The sequence below is a fragment of the Mauremys reevesii genome, linkage group 7, assembly GCF_016161935.1.
Source record: "Mauremys reevesii isolate NIE-2019 linkage group 7, ASM1616193v1, whole genome shotgun sequence".
Lineage (NCBI taxonomy): Eukaryota > Metazoa > Chordata > Testudines > Geoemydidae > Mauremys > Mauremys reevesii.
In genome coordinates, this window is record NC_052629.1 from 120,290,997 (window position 1) to 120,308,880 (window position 17,884).

Here is a 17,884-nt window from a genome sequence, read left to right on the forward strand (position 1 = left end):
TGAATGGCCTAGCTAATAATGCACTTGGTGGAGTCTCTTCATGTATTCATTCATGGTGTTTGTCCATCCATGCAGCCCTAGGAGTATTCTTTTGAAGCATCAGTCTGATCTTAATCCTGAGCAACAATAGCTGTTTTATTCAAGTTATTCTTTATCACACAGTACTTAAAGAAATGATTTCCTTGCAATAATTTTCAGAGCCGGTGTATGTAGATGAAAAGTGAGGACTTTTTTAAAAATAGTCATTCTGGGTTCCATCCATTCATCAGTTACATTTTTTTTAAAGCAGCTAAAATTGCAACGATGTGGAATTTTCTTACAATATCATCATCGGGTTATTTTTTTAAAAACTTTTTAAAAAATCTTTGGTGTGAAGGCAACAAATGGAGATAGGGAGAAGTATACATAATTTAAACGTGCTCTCAACATCAGATGAGAGAAAGTAAGCACTTCATGTAAAGCTATTGAAATTAAAGGGGAAAACGAAAGATGTTCACTTCTTGTGTCTAGGCGATAGCTATTTTATTCAACAATGGCTAATATTGCAAAACATCAAGGCTAACCAGAGAGGGATGTGTAATGAAACACTTAACACATCCAGGTCTAACCATAATACCCTATGGAATTCAATTAACTTGGTATCTACAAAGTTTGAATCAGAGGTTTGGTTTGGTACCCAAAGAAACCATCTGGGGAAAAAAAATATCAGTGCCTGGGGCAGCAGCAAGTTTTTTGTTTTGCCTACATTAGCATTCAGCATCCCTGCCCACTGTATGGAGAGAACTAAATCCCAGTGATCTGAGAAGGGGAGACCAAGATGGAATGAAAAGGAACTAGGAGAAAAGAGAGGGAATCTTGCAACTGTGCAGTGGACTCTTGTGGAAAACCCTCCATATCTACAAGAAAAGGACCGGCTGTGCACAGATAGTACTGTATATACCTGGCAAATGCTTGTTTGATATCTTTTTGTTACCTAGCTGCACCCAGATTCTTTGGGGGAAGGTAAAGGGAGGGGTGTCCACCCCAGATAGTGTGCAGAACAAGAAGCAACGACCAAACAGTCATCTGGTAATGAAGTTACTTCTAGAACTAGTTAGAAAATGTTTTTCCCTCCCCCAGGAAATTTTTTTGACTTTTTATACCCCCCACCCCCACAACTAAAATCTGAAATTTTCAGTTGCCAAAACTCCAAGTTTTCAGTCAATTTTTTTTTCTGTTTTGCTTTTCTAGTGAAATCCGGTAATGTTCATGGAAAGCAGACACTTTCCACCAAAAAAAAAATGTTTTTAGTCAAAAATCTAGCTTTTCTTCGGAGGGAAAAGTTTCACTGCAAAATTTTGGACCAGCCTTGGCTATTTCCCAGTAGGCATGGTGCCTCTTTTTAACATTCTCCAACGCTTCATTTCTGGCAATTGAAGGAAATGGCATCCTCAACTGATATTTTTTTTCTTGCGGGGATTGTATGCAGAAATTGGGAGGCAGAATGGATGAACTGAAGTAACAGTGGAGTACCAGGGCAGCATAGCACCATGTGAAAATAAATGCAAGTGCGCGCACTGGCGCACACACACACACGATCCTTGCTCTTGATGATCAGAGCTCCAGCAGTCTACTCCATATTTAACTTGTATCATAAGCACACAAGCAAAATCTATGAATTTGCAGGTGCCTGGCAAGTGGTTTACTCTGGCACAAAAGCTGGCCAGTGTATGTCTCCTAAGAACATCAGAATGGCCATACTGGATAAGACCCAATGGTCCATAGACCCAATATTTTATCTTCTGACAGTGGCTGGTGCCAGATGCTTCGGAGGGAATGAACAGAACAGGGAAATGATCGAGTGATCCATCCTCTGTCGTCCAGTCCCAGCTTCTGGCAGTCAGAAGCTTAGGGACCCATAGAGCATGGGGTTGCATCCCTGACCACCTTGGCCAATAGCCTCTGATGGACCTATCCTCTGGGAATTTATCTAATTCTTTTCTGAACCCAGTTATAGTTTTGGCCTTCACAACATCCCCTGGTAATGAGTTCCACAGGTTGACTGTGCATTGTGTGAAGAAGGACTTCCTTATGTTTGTTTTAAACCGGCTGCCCATTAATTTCATTGGGTGCTCCTCATGCTTGTATTATGTGAACAGGTAAATAACACTTCTTTCTCCACCCCATTCATGATTTCATAGATCTGTCAAATTCCCCCCTCCCCTCTTCTCTTTTCTAAGTTGAAAAGTTCCAGTCTCTTTAATCTCTTCTGATATGGCAGCTGTTCCATACCCCTAATCAAGGATTCAAGGTGTGGGCATACCAGGGATTTATATAGCGGCATTATGATATTTTCTGTCTTATTATCTGTCACTTTTCTAATGATTCCCAAAATTCTGTTTCCTTTTTTGACTGCCACTGCACATCGGGCAGATGTTTTCTGAGAACTCTCCACAATGACTCCAAGAGCTTTTTTGAGTGGTAACAGCTAATTTAGACCCCATCACTTTGTATGAAGAGTTGGGATTATGTTTTCCAACAGGCATTACTTTGCACTTATCAACACTGAATTTCATCTGCCATTTTGTTGCCCAGTCACCCACTTTAGTGAGATCCCTTTGTAACTCTTTGTAGTCCTATTTGGACTTAACTCTCTTGAGTAATTTTGTGTCGCCTGGGTTTTGTGTGTCTTGCCTGAATACAAATGCTTCACATACCACAATCTCTTGAGGTGGACACAGCCATGCATTTGATATGGCTCAGTTGTGGGCCACAGCCTTATTGAACTGTCTAAATATTAATATCTGTGAAGTGATAGAGCACAATAGCCCTTCAAACAAATACCTAGCAGTATCCCAGTCCAGCCCCCAGTCACTGGCCATGTGGTCCCCAGTGGATAAAGATGGTCCAATTCCTCCAATCTAATTCACTAGGCACAGGCAATTTCTGCAGCATCTGGCATCTACAACGTTCTTTGGTTTGCTACGGAACTATAGCTTATAGGTGGGTCTAAGGTTGGCTTGCTTGTTCATGGGTGCAGCACCACTATCTTCAGTGGAGTTACGCCTCCCTTATAGCAGCTCTGAATGTTTCATGATGGGCCTAGTCATGATTGGGGCCAGAGTGCTCATTACCATGCAGAATTGAGCCCAATTCCCTTTTCAACTCCTGACTCCACCATAATTCTGATTGACATCATTGGAACCAATGGGAATTTTGCTTTTGTAAGGAGGTCAGGACAAAGCCCCCAGTGTTATGGGTGGAGAAAACTTCCAAATTATTTTTCATAGTCCATGCTTGTAAGGCCTTTATCAGAAAATATTCTGTCTTTTCTTTGTGAGCATAAAAGATTAATACAAATGTGTGGCTGAGGAGTACAAATTGCTTTTCCAATGACAATTAATCCACTGCGGCACTTAATCTTGTAGATTACACATGCACAGTTAATCATGTGGATTACACATATACAGATATTTAATGAATAACGTAATTGGAAAAGTTTTATCAGTGTGTGGCTATTTAAATGACCTTCTACTACAAATACTGGGTCAAGTTTGTCTCCTGAGGTAAGATCTCTTCTAGGATTAATGCATCCCATAGTTTTATTGAACAGATTGTCTTCAGCTATTATGCAGATTTTTCTCTCTCAAATACAATTAATTCTGATTCATTTTCTCTGATTTTTTTATAGGTTTATTTCTCTGAAAGGGAAGAACCACTGGAGAGAGAAAGCACATTGAATGTGCGGGACAAACCTATTCTCAACATGAGACGATTTGGTGGAAAATATTTTTCTACGGATAAGGGAGTAAATCAACATTGCTTTAATAATCTCTCCCTCCTTCAACCAAATCTGTAGTTTATAAATTTTTAAAAGATTTTTTTTCTTTAATTTTCTGGTCTCATTTCACCCATGGCGAGAGGACTATCATTTTCATGTCACCAGAGCTGGGTTGAATTCCACTCTTTTTTCAATCTGAGGAATATGATCAACTTACCACATCTTCAAACACATTCTTTATTTGCAGAATGATTTTAGTAAGAACATTTGTGCTTGATCAGGTTGTTGTATTTTTCAAAATGTGAGCAGACGGTTTTCAGTTGGTCCCATGTTACGTGTCAGTTGTGACTGGCGCCCCACCATCCCTCTTCAGGAAAACAGACAAGCTTAACTTTGACTTCAATGGGACTTTAAAACATGCTTAATTGTAAGCACCTGATTAAGTGTTTCCCAGAATAGGCCTGGATTTAAGCACATGCCATAATGCTTTTCTGAACTGGGCCCTGGATAAACATAAGTCTTAAAATTAGAGCCCTGAGCCTAAAAATATGTAACTTTACTCGTGTGTCTAGTGCCACTTAGTACAATGGGACTTCTGACATGAGCAGAATTGAATATATGAATAAGTGTTTGTGGGAACAGGGCTTAGAATTTCAAGTGCTCTACTCAAATTTTATAAATGTAAACCTTGCCTTTCATTAGTATTCTCCCATGTTCACTTAAAAGACGGTGCTTCTGTGAAATTAATAGCAGGAACATTTGTATGTAATATATTCAGAAAACTACACGGTTGAAAAATGGACTCATTTAAAAGCTAGAATAAGTATTCACAGGACAACACTATAAAGCTGGGTGAATACTGGCAGACTATTTCTGTTTCAACACATTTGTAATAAAAACTTTTTTGAAGGGGTAGGAGGAATAGTGTTAACTCATTCTTTTTGGATAAGATATTAGATACGTAGACTGTTTCTTTATTGCTTTTGGCATGTTGATTTCTACTTAATACCCACAATGCTTAATGAAACTAGTTATGCTGCTAGCAGGTAGAGTAACAACTGATTAAGATATTTCTGAAATATTTCTCTTCAGTTGTATAACTAAGGCATAAATATTTACATTGTAGTTATCAGTAAAATATATTTTTCTGAAAGTACCAATAACAACTCAATCCCTTAATTAAGATATAAAACAGCTGTTTGATGGCACTTACAGAAACATTTCCCTTTGACTGATAACTTGAAGAGCAGAGAATTTACTTTAGGCGCTTTTAAATAATTCTCAAATATTTTGGAAAGAAGTTTTAAATATGAAGCTTATATAAATGCAAATCAGCACTTGTGGCAGTTATTTTCCAAGGTTAAAAATGTTTGTTCACATGGCCTCAGACTTGTGAATGGGTATAATAATGAATGGATTATTATTAGGACTCATTCAGGTTGGGCCTCATTGTGTTAGGTGCTGTACAAACACATTGTAACATTTGTGGTAGGTCATTTTATAGAATTTCTCACTAAATACTGTATCCTTTTTTATATCTGCTTGGTACCTGTCAAGAGTTGGAATGGTCCATTAACTGACCATTGTTCATACCTATAACATTTCTAATTGCTGCTGGTATAAACCCTGGAAACCACTTAGTAATTCTTTAACTGTAGTTAATGACCAGTTTCTTAGCTGAGAGCTCACAGCAAAGCAGGTTAAACTCTTCTGAATTGATTGTTAATCCCAAACCAAGAGATCAATGCTACCATGAACTTCAATCAGCAATTCAAAAATGCAGTGAGATTGGGAATGGTGGGAAAATCTGGTTCTTCCATAATTGCCCATGTTCAGTAGTTGTCCAGTAGTTTGAAAACAAGCAGACTCCAAGTCAAAGCACCTGTTGTGATTCTAAGTGAATTCTGGTTGAAATTTCTTCTCAGAGACGTTGCCCACTGGGGACATTCCTATAGTAACACTAATAATTTTTTTCTACTGCAAGGCAAAATTACATATGCTACTTATGTTTTTATGTTTTTTAATTTAAAAGCTAGGCCCTCAGCTGGTGTAAACTGGCTTAGATTCTTAGGACTTCTCCCAGGAAGTTCTGCTTGGGCTATTTTTTTTTTTTTAAAAAGGTGGATGTGAGAGTGGGGGAGACTTGTTCTTGTGACTATCAGTCTGAATCAGGCCCTAAATGGGTGGAAGCCATGAATGAGTTTTTATTATGGTTGGTTGGAAATTTTTCATCCAAATTGTGGATGGAAAATTGAGTTTTTGATTAAACAACATTTTTTTTGTGAAAACTCCCTCCTTCCTGTGGAAAACCTTGATTTTTTTTTTTAAAAAGCCTAAAAACTGAAATATTTTCATTCAAAATGGCACTGCCATATATCATGGGAGTTGTAGTTCAGGTGCCTAATACAGTAAAACCTCAGGGTTACGAACACCAGAGTTACGAACTGAGCAGTCAACCACACACACCTCACTGGGAACCAGAAATATGCAATCAGACAGCAGCAGAGACAACCCCCCCCCCCAAAAAAAAGTCAGTACAGTACAGTACTGTATTAAATGTAAACTTTAAAAAAAAATAAAGGGAAAGTTTAAATTTTTTTTGACAAGGTTAGGAAACTGTTTCTGTGGTTGTTTCATTTCAATTAAGATGGTTAAAAGCATTATTTTTCTTCTGCGTAGTAAAGCTTCAACGCTGTATTAAGTCAATGTTCAGCTGAACATTTCTGAAAGAACCACCATAACGTTTTTGTTCAGAGTTACAAACAACCTCCAGTCCTGAGGTGTTCATAACTCTGAGGTTCTACTGTAGTTCCATTTTCTTCTACGACCCAGGCTCTCTGGCAGACAGTTCCCAGGACTCATCATGGCATGGTTCTGCTATGACACAACCTCCTCTCATTGTTTTGGACCAAAATATTTGTTTTCCAAAATTTGCTGAAAAGTTGATTTTTTTTAAACCCATCTATTTTATGAGTACTTGTGGCACCTTAGAGACTAAGAAATGTATTTGGGCATAAGCTTTCATGGGCTAGAACCCACTTCATCGGATGCATGGAGTGGAAAATACAGTAGGAATATATATATATATTGTATGTATACATAGTACATGAAAAGATGGGAGTTGCCTTGCCAATTCTAATGAGACAATTCAATTAAAGTGGACTATTATCAGCAGGAGGAAAAATCCTGATTACCCCTACAAAAGTGATTTTTTCCCCTCCCGCTGATAATAGCCCACTTTAATTGAATTGTCTCATTAGAATTGATAAGGCAACTCCCATCTTTTCACGTACTATGTATATATATCTTCCTACTGTATTTTCCACTCCATGCATCTGATGAAGTGGGTTTTAGCCCACAAAAGATTACGGCCAAATAAATGTGTTAGGCCTGGTCTACCAACTATTTCAATTAATTTAATTCACTTTAATCCAAGAACGAATTTTACCCAACAACTAACCACAACTAATTCAACCTTCATGGCTCTGAGGCTCGAATTTCTTGGTACTCCACAGTGGCCACCCCTGCGGTGGAGAATCGCCCGAGCGGCTGCGCAGTGCTTGGTGAGCTAGCGCTCTAGTAGCAATCGACCAGCAAAGTCACACACTCAGCACACTGCAGGGCAGCAGTCCGATCTGCTCTGGCCTCAATTTGGATTCACATGCCAAATTTTGAATTCTACTCTGATTTTTTGCATTGGGTGTCTGGTCTCTGCACTCTCTGATGCAGGTCGCACGAGCCCAGCAGCACCTCTCCAGCAGAGGAGTCCGGAGTCCAGCAGATAGAGAAAGGTCAGAGCAGAGGAGGACCGGGGAATCCAGAGGTCTGGGAAGCCATGAAGCTGATCGCTGTGCTGTCGGAGGCTGTTGTTCTCCCCGGAGCTGCGTGACAAAAGAGAGAACGCAACAAAGGCGAGAAAGACAAAAAGCCAAAAAAGACAAAAAAATGAAAGGGCGAGGATACAGCCTCAAAAAAAGGGAAGCAAAAGAGGAAGAAGACAAAGACAGAGGGTATCCCAGAATGAGAGCCCCGCAGCCCAGCCGGGGGCCCTATCGCGCATGCTTCATTCTGAGGCAGGACATGCACCAGTACCAGTGTGGTGAACCAGACGTGGACCAGTGAGTCCCCTCGGGAGAGGACGAGGGTTCGGACATGGGAAGCTCCCTGAGCGCCGGGGAGGCCGAGGCACTGGCACTCGAGGGGACACCTGACATTCAGGATCTCTTCATGCACCGGAATCATCAGATCCCCAGGACCAGGACTCCCAATCAAACAGAATCGAGGCGGTAGAAGGAACAGGCGATAAACAGATATTTTTATAACATATTTACATTACAAACATAAAATATATATAAAATAATATAAATTTAAAATATAAAATATATTAAATTAATAAAAAATAAATATATATATATATAAAATAAAAAAAAATAAAATAATTACAAAAAAAAACATTATAAATCTAAAACTAAATATATATTAATAATACTAAATAAATTATAAAAATATAAATCTAAATATAAAAATAGTCCTCAAAACACACATTCTTAGGGACAGTTCTTCAGTCTATTAAACTATATAGAGATTGTCAGTTCGTCGCCATGAGGTTCAGTTTAGTTCGAACGGAAGTTGGGCGCTCCGCCAGGACATCCAGATTCAAAGCCTCCCATCGCAGCATCTGGAATATAGAGTGGTGGTCTCATCTCTACTAGTGCCCCTGTCATGGGTCCTGGTCTTTGCGGTCTGGTCTGCTACCATCTCTCTAGCAGTGATCTCTTGGTCTCATCTCTGCATCTAGTGTACTGGTACTAAGTGTAATGTTATTAAAGTTGGTGACACACACAATGTTGTACAACAACAACCCTATCTAACAGCCACAATAAGTAGCCAGGTACCCAAGCAAGCATGAGAACAAGCATGCATGCTGCATTCCTGGGGCGGCGGCAGGGCTGCAAAAGCTGAGCACTTTCTGCATTGCTTTGCACCTTATCTTTAGAGCACAGCTAACAGTAAACTAGTAAGCAGTGTGTACTGTAAGGCCAGTTTGTGAGCACAGGACTTTCCTTCTCGCGCATGCCTTCTGTGCAATGTTCTCTCACCGAGCATATGAGGCCCGCCAATTCTGCTATCTCCTGAGACTTAGTCTCTTTGGTCTTGTTCACTGTTCTGAACTTTTCTGTGTTTACTGTTGGCACTGTTGACTGTGTTTACTGTACTTATCACTGTGTGTTTTTTCACATCACACTACTTTTTCACATCACTGCTGCTTTCCCCTCCACTCAGAGCGCCATCCGCATTAGCTGCCCCGAAAAGAGAAGGGACGAAAAAAGACAGGGGACGCATAGGCCCAGAGGAATAGAGCCAGAGCAGAGAGAGAGGCAGAGCAGAGGTCAGCACAGCAGGAACGCACCAGGCAGCAGAGCGCAGCAGACTGAAGGCGGAGGAGAGCAGGGCGCAGGAAGCACAGCCAGGACCAAAGAGGGCGACGCTTGGCGATGAGAGCGCAAGCGAGACGCGCCGCAAGACCGAGGAGTGCAAGACCGCAGTCAGGAGAAGAGAGCCCTGCAGTGCTGCTGCAACCCCCCGCCCCCCCCAAGTCCTGTCCCCCAAGACCAAAGTAAGGAGAGTCCCGGCACCCCAAAGTGAGAACTCCCCCTCACCCACAGCACACCGACACTGGAGCAGCAACTGTACAGTATGTTTTTTACACAGCAGCTCTTAGTGTTTTCCACCTTCAAGCTACCACCCCCAAGCCCCATTGTGTTATTAAAAGTTTTATTCTGTTTGTTTGGTGTTAAACTCGTTTCTGGTGTTGTTTGTGTTTCTGTTGTTTTCTGTTGTCTTGTGGGTGCACAATTGTGTGCCACAGTGCCCACATGCCATGCTACAGCACTGGGCACACACAGATCAGCACAGCACACACACTGCTGCAGCCACACAGACTGCTGTGGTGTGGTGTGTCAGTGCCTGTGTGTATGCTTGGTGCAGGTCCAGGGTCCTGCAGCCTGTGGGTGGTCAAGGCAGGCTTCCTCCTCGCATGCTTGCTTTTAGACCATTTCACACGATCTCCCGGATCCCCGTCCCTCCCCCCCCCCCCCCCCCTCATCCAGACCCTCCTCATCCCCCCCACCCACCCCCCCACCCCCAACCCAACCAAACCCCCCCTATACCCCAACCCCTCTCCCCTTCCTCCCCCCCTCCCCTTCCCCCACCCTTCCTGCCTCCACCAACCAGCACCCAATCAGCACACCATCAATCTAACGAGAATTTCAACGCATACAACAAAAGAAAAATTTAAATTTAAATTTATTATTAAAAATTAAAAAAACATGTCCGATTTTTTAAAAATGGTTGGGAAGGAAAACTCTCTAAAAAATCCTGGATCAGAAATCAAAATCATCAGGAGACAGGAACCTTGCTCCAAAGCTTTCCCCTGATGCATTCTCCGCCTCGATATTATTCAGGCTCCTCTCTTCTCAGCCATGCTGGGCTGTGTCTGGCAGAATGGCCAAGCAGCCAGGCGGCCAGCTCAACCTCCCAAACTGCCAAAAGCTCTCGCATTGCTCACACAGCACAAGCACACAGCTACAGCATATTCACGGAATTTTGTCCGAGTCCGTCCGAGTCTAGTCATCGAGAGTCCCTTCTCCCCCAGCACACACCCACCAGCATGCCCACACACTCTCTGCACTTCTGAAGAGTTCCTCAAGTGAGAGTTGGCCTCAGTGTAGCTTCCAAGGCCAGGGCATTAGCGCCCCAGGGCCAGGCGGTAGGCGGGTAGGCAGGCATCTGCACATCCACTGTGTCCATCTTGTGGTCCGGGACCGGTGTGAAAGTGCTGGAGGCGCCTAAACAGACCAGAGAGCAACTGAACACAACCCGCCACGCCACCCTGCGCCTGCCACCCCACGTTGATGTTGGTTGGTAAACCCCTATGGTCCCCAAAAAGCCTGCACCCAAAAAGCAAAAGTAGCCCTTCGGTTAATGTACCTGGTGCCTGGGTGGGCTGGTGGGATAGGGATGAGTCTCCCATCTCCAGCCCCAGCGCATTTTGGAAGCCCCAGCCATGGCATCCATCTGGATGGCCCGACACATTCCAGCAGTCACTACCTTTGAGCAGTTGAGAGCTGGGCCATTTTGTTGACAATGACATGAATCCAATCCCCGCCAAGTGCACGCCAAACGCCAAAGTGGTTGACCTCTTGACCGTGGCGTCTGGGCGTGGCTGTGGCCAGAGGAGGGCTTCGGCCAGCTTCTGCTGCGTCAGTCCTGCTGCCTCAGGGGCAGTCCAGGGGCCCAGGGACAGCACACACAAAGTTCAGTTAAGTGCTGAAAGAGCATCAGCGCCACTGCAGTCACTGAAGCCAGCAGCACACATCCCAGACCCACAGCCTGCCAGTCTGGTCCCCCCAGAATCTGCCCAGAATCGCCCCACCACACCATTTGCACCACACCATCCCACCCACTGCCCCCCCGTGCCAGGCTTTGTGAGGTCTCCCGCGGTCTCACTCTCCTGCCCTCCTCCTGCCCGGGCTCTCAGCCTCTGACATCTGACTGGACTGGGGTCGAGGTGGAAATGGCGAGGAGTTGACAATGGCCATAAGTGCAGCGGCGATCATAGCGGCAGTGCTGTCCGCAGTGCTGTGGCAGTCACGCTGTAACCTAGCAGAGAAGCGAGAAGGATTTCGCAGATTTCCTTTCGGCGGGAAGAGGGAGGGGGGAGAGGCGCGATTCAATGATTTATTTGATTTTTTTTTTGCCCCCAGCATTGGGGAAAAAAATCAAATGGGCATGGGGGGCGGGGGCGGAACTGGATAGGCACCTTCAGCACCGCTTCCAAATCGCTGCTGCTGTGAATGTGGTGGACTAAAGTCGAAAATTTGTGTATTTAGTATGGATACACAAATTCGACTTATTAAGGTCGAATCCACAAATTCGACTTAAGTAGATTCGAAATAGTCCTGTAGTGTAGACAAGCCCTTATAGTCTCTAAGGTGCCACACATACTCATTGTTTTTGCTGATACAGACTAACACGGCTACAACTCTGAAATCTATTTTCTGACTATCTCTAGATTTAATGCTGCAAGGATTTCTGCTCACAAGTTCTTTGGCTGTTGAAGAGAGCATGCTGCTTAGAGCAGCTTCTCCCAGGCTCACCCTAATATACCCGTTCAAAACCAACGAGCCTCATTTACATGTTGGTAATCTGGACAGTCTTTCCTGGGCACACAGGTTCAATGGGGAGCAGGGCATGTTGGCTCCAAACACCTTTTCTACCTTTTGTTCCTCTCATATATCCCCCCATGCTGTGTGAGACTTAAACACAAAAGAATCTAAGCTAAGATTGCAGTGATATGAAACGTTGCAGTGATATGAAACGTTGTTTGCTTTTTTGGATTTATGTTAGCCTAAATTTAATTTTCAGTTACCCGTCTGACAAATGAATTTACATAGTCTGGATATCAATTAAGGAAAAGATTTTAATTTCAACTCTCATGCAGAGTGCTTAGTTTGATTAGGAGCAATCTTTCCCCACTAACTGCTTTACTTTGGGCTATTTGACATAGTTGTACCATAGCCCAGCGCTTCCATGCAGCATCAGGAATTTACTTGGTACATGTGCTCACTCCTCCCTGGGGGATTACCTTTCTCCCACAATTCAACCTGGAGAGAAACTTATTACTAAACTGACCTTGGCATTCTGCATAATATTTCCTTAATTTATGTTTCTTGGGTTCTTTTAGAATTCAGCTCCACTGGAGTTGTGTCCACAACTCTGAGCAAAACCCAACTTTATAGCCACAGAGCTTTTGCATAAAAATGACAATTTACAGAGTTAGGAATTTAAGCAATTATTGGATGTGTGCCATGATACAGAATAGAAGTTGGTTATCCCCTCACTTTGTGTGCACAGATCTTTATTACTCTGTAATCATGGTTGGTCAAAATGTCAGAAAAATGCTGGCTACATATATAATAATATCGACCATTTAAAAAAAAGTCAGTGCAGTCATCAGGCTTTATTATGCGATAAACTATTTTTCTCCAGAGTATACAGTGGTTGTTATGGAAACATAGTCAACTATCAAAGCAGAGCTTTTTAATGCTAGGGGTGAAATCCTGGACGCATTGCTGTCAATGGCAAAACATCTATTGTCTTCACTATAGGTATCAGAGTACATACATGTGTACACGCCTGTTCTAGTCCCCTGCCTTTGGAAAACATGGCCATGAAGCTCTGTGGCATGCAGTGCACATCACTCATTTTATTTTACTTTTTGCACAAGGAAGGAATTTTATATTCATGTCAGACATTCTCATTCACTGCACTGATTACATAAGCTTCCCCTGTAACTTAGAGAACTGATTCTCCCCAACTCCGTCACTGCAATTCATGCAGTTTAAGTATCAGCTAGTCTGCTATCAGCAAGAGGTAGCAGCTTGGGGTTTCGGTGTATCGCTGAGGACTGAATGACAAGACAACAAGAAGACAAAGTGTGCACTTAGGGGAAAAAATGGAGATAATTTAACCTCCGGATTTATCTTCCTGCACTTGCTGTCTCTAAGAACAGCTATGAATGACAAGCTAAATAACAAAAATCTGTGATCCGATTGCCTTTCAACAGAGAGCCTATTCTATTGCATCATCACAGCCCGAGCGCCAGTTGAAGGAAGAGAAACACCTGGAGTCAAGTGCTGAAAAAGGGAAAATACATGCTCAGATGGTAAAAGGTCATGGAAAAAGAGCTAGGCTTGTGGAGCAGCTGCAGCAGTAGCGGAGAGGAGCAGACATAACTGGAAACAATACTATCCTAGAGTCCTGGGCCATGCGAGAAATCATCCCATTTGTTGTCACCCCGTAGTGTAGTAATATCGGGCTAGATCAGGAGTTCTCACCGGGATCCTCTTCTGACAACAAAAATTACTGCATGACCCCAGGAGTGGGGACCGAAGCCTGAGCCTACCTGAGCTCCACCATCTAGGGTAGGGGGGCCAAAGCCTGAGCCCCTCCACCCCGGGTGGGGGGGGGACCCAAACTGAATCCTATGGAGCTTCAGCCCTGGGCGAAGGGCCTGTAACCTGAGCCCAACTGCCCAGGGCTGAAGTCCTTGGGCTTTGGCCCTGGGTCCAGTAAGTTTAAGCCATCCCTGGTGACCCCGTTAAAATGGAATCGTGACCCACTTTGGGGTCCCGACCCACAGTTTGACAACCGCTGGTCTAGATGGGCTCTGAATGCCTCTCACCTAGATACAGAGCAGGCAACGTGGAAGTGATGTGCCTGAAAAGAGCAACAGTCAATTCTTATAGCAGCCTCGATGTGTTGTGCAAGGTGAAATGAAATGGTGGCCCTGAGAGAGAGCCACCACTGCTCAGCCAGATCCACAGAGCAGGACCCAGGCAGAGCTGACCTACAGGTGTGAGCAAACCAATCAGGAATTGGATGAAAGCAGCTGATTCACATTAACATGCTCCATGTCAGGCTTCCCCACCCATAAAAAAAGGTCATTTCATGGCTTCATAAAAGTCACGCGCTGAGGTTAACACACAGTGCTGGGCAAAATTTTTCAGATAAAGCCTTTTTCGGTGAAAAATGAGGATTTGGTGATACCAAAATGTTTTGCAAAGTTCACGTTGGTTTTTCTGAATTGCTTGTTGTGGGAGAGGGAGTGAAAAGGCAAAACCTTTAGATTTTTTTGTGTGTTTGAAATGACTTTTCATTTTGAAAATTCCTTTAATTTTTAAAAACAAAAACCTTTAAAAAATGGTCAACATTTTTACATGTTTCACTGGACCTGAAGCAATGTTTTTCCAGAATTAACAGTGAACTTAAAAATCTGATATTCACACAGCGCTACTAATGCATTTTCTCTTGATAGCTGAGCTGTCATATTAACGTCACCCTGGATATCTGTTCAAATGATCCGTTAAAAGTCCATCTCACCAACCTGAGTGTATCATCTAGTCTGCCAGCTCTGCCCTACCCAGTCCAGCTTCTAGAAAATGTGCAACGTTTTGTATCGAAAGGCTTTGAACAACAACAACAAGGATTGTTCTTTATCAGCCGCAACTGATAAAACAACAATTTGTAGTGACGTTTATCCCCAGGTATCTAAACCCTGGATTCATGCTGTACTGCAGGACTAATATGGATTCAGCACCCTCAGAGCCCTGTGTACTTGGAAACACACTAGGCCTAAATTTGGCAAGAAGACCACCACATTTTTGTGCTGAAATCTGTAGCAAACTAGAGAGCTGCATCTGTATGAGGTTCAAAAACAAGGGTGTTTCCCCCCATAATTGAATTATACATTACAGTTTGTGATGCTTACTTAAGCCCGTATTTCCAAAAGGCCTCAGCAAAGGGCTGGAATTTCCAGAAGCATTTGTTTCAGACATTCCTGTGCCTTCGTCTTTCTGTACCTTTTTAGGTTGCTGCCGAATGACCAGTTTGCTGAAGGATTTGACACTGGCATGTCACAAAAGTAAGTCTCCCAAGAGCCTCTATGTCATCTCCCCTCCTTCTAGCTGGGGAGAGGAGATGAGAGGTTCTTCCATATCTGCTGAGAAGGGGTCAGGGATTACAGTGGAAGGGTAGGAGATGGGGAACAGCGAACTGGGGTGGAAGGTTGAAGCTAACAGTAGTGGGAGTTAGAAGGGGTCATGCAGGGAGAGTAGCCTGCCTGCAGTGTCCTGGCTGCAATGTCCTGTGGTGAAAGAATGGCCAGGCATGCTCCATTTTGTTTAAATGGCTTTCATAGCACTAACGGTGGTGGGAGCATCTAGCTAGAAAAGTGAGATACACGGGCAATTACTTTCCCCCATTATTTCTGTGTAGCAGGTGTGTACTTTGTCTGCTTTCTGGGAATGCCCTGTCAATATTTCCCGACCAGCTAGTGAAACAAAGCTACTAATTAATAGTGTAGCTAGGCAGTCAGTTACCTCCACAGTCCATCTACCAGGCAGTTCCCCTTTCTGATTTTTTTCCACATATGGGACTCGCCTGTCCCAGCCAGGACTGTGTTGAGATCCAGGTTCCCCATTCCATCCCTAAGCTTAACTCTTTCGGCCTTCAGTGCAACAGACAGTGGAAGTCAAATGAGAACGCCCATTCTTATACTTTAAAATATCTGAAAACTCATGGTCCCTGATCTTAAATTGTATTAGACAAGTTCTGCTGGACCGGTGCTTGAGCTTATGCTTCTGAAAGGCTGCATGGACTTGGGGTCAAATGCCCATCTGAGGATACTTGATGTTTAATGTTATCAGGATCAAAGTGATATGTGGAGTAGTTGTTGAAAGTCCATCTTCCAGGAAAGTCTGGGATGCAGCTACTTTATTAGCTGTGATGACTTCTGATATCTCAAGAGGCTAACCCTTCACACCTGACAGGGAAGACTGTCTCCTAAAAAAGTAGAGACAGTTTATCTTGATAAATAACTTGGATACAACACAAAGGCCGTTTGCTGGCTACATACCTGCAACTGTCTGCAGTCAAAAAGGGTTAAGACTAAATTCTGAGTGGGTCTGTCTGTAACTTGATTATGTGTTGCTGATAAAGTCATAATCAAAGAACTAAAACTCTTTTGAAGTTCAAAGGAACTCTGTGTTCATACAGATATGTATAATGGATCTGATTATGGCAAATGATCGGAAGGTGTCTCATAATGGCAAATATAACTTGGGTAACACACAATGGGTCAAAGTCTAGGAATGACAGGACTTAATGCTACTTCAGAGCGCCGTGGGTTGGAAAAATAGATAATTGGTTCACTCAAGACAATTTCCCCTCCATTGATCAGAGACTTTCTAAAACTAAATTTAAGAGTTGACAGGTGAGGTGGACACTGTCCTAGGAATAAGACACATGCTTTTGTCATGACACCATGCTGATTTCTAGCAAGGCAGGAAAGCTTCTCTTTATATTTTTGGTAACAATTTTTCTTTACAAATTTGGCCCAGGCAAGAAAGAGCCCTACTCTGTATTTTTACTAGGCTTCATGTTGTTCTAGTAGACCTAACTATGAGTATTTGTAAGATCTCCGTGACTGACTGGCTTTCTTTAGAAGGCACACGCTGACCAAGATCATAACCCCATCTGTCTCTTGAGAGGAGCAGACAGAGGGAGGTGTTCTCATAGACCACAAAGTTCAAGGAGTCCTTGCCTTAAGATGACAGCAAGACTGGTGATTGCATGCCAAGGTCAGTACCGACAGGGCATGGGGGAGTGGATGACAGTGTTTGAGATAAATATACAAGTACTTAAACAGGCTGGTACCGAAATGCCATACAGCTTAAAGACAACCAATTGTGGTTCTGAGAACGATTCTTGAAGCCCAAATTATGGCTAGGGTGCACTAGAATGGCAAGATCTCATTTGGAAACGATCTGTTGAGGATACCTGCTCAGGGGACAGCTACGATGTGGATATAAGGGTTGAGGAGCAGACTAAGAAGTCTGTTGGGGAGGAGATTGTCTCCTACTTCATGTTTTGCATAGTTAGGGTGACCAGATAGCAGGTGTGAAAAATCGGGACGGGGGGTGGGGAGGGGAATAGGAGCCTATATAAGACAAAGCCCCAAATATCGGAACTGTCCCTATAAAATCGGGACATCTGGTCACCCTATGCATGGTGGGGGCCTGACCCTGCTCGGAGCTACTGTAATAATGATCGCAGCCCAAGCGAGAGGGTCACTTGTTGGCATGAGCCTATGGCCAAGAGACACCAATAGAGGTGTACCAGGGAAGGGAAGGGCACAAGCTTCACCATTCCAAAGCAGCTTTCCATCACCCCCAGTGTCTAGTGAAATCATTATGCCTTTCAAAGGCATAACACCTCCAGGAACTGCTGCAGCCCCTCCCCAGCCCAGCATAACATAATCTTGCCCCTAATGTAGAGTTCTCTCTCTCTCTTCCTTTTCCCTCCCTTCCATGCCAGGGAGTGAGGATTCCAAATCACAGCCAGAAAAGTCGCTTTCCAGAACACTTTGTGCTGCATCAGAACGTTCCGTTGTTGTTGTTCCTCTGTCAGATTTGCTTGATGGCATTTGAAAAACTGGAAGGAGAGGGAGGAACTAATAATCTCCCAAGTTATGAAATTCTGGTTTTGGAATGATTCAACCTA

General features: G+C 43.4%; 1 long non-coding RNA gene across 1 annotated transcript in view; it reads left to right on the forward strand.

Annotated features, from left to right (window-relative positions):
• Positions 1–5,189, forward strand: part of LOC120409256 — a 69,271-nt gene extending 64,082 nt beyond the window's left edge. Inside the window, exon 3 of the long non-coding RNA XR_005601229.1 lies at positions 3,671–5,189. This is a non-coding gene — a long non-coding RNA (uncharacterized LOC120409256). The remainder of the gene's footprint in view (positions 1–3,670) is intronic.
• The last annotated feature ends 12,695 nt before the right edge of the window (positions 5,190–17,884 follow it).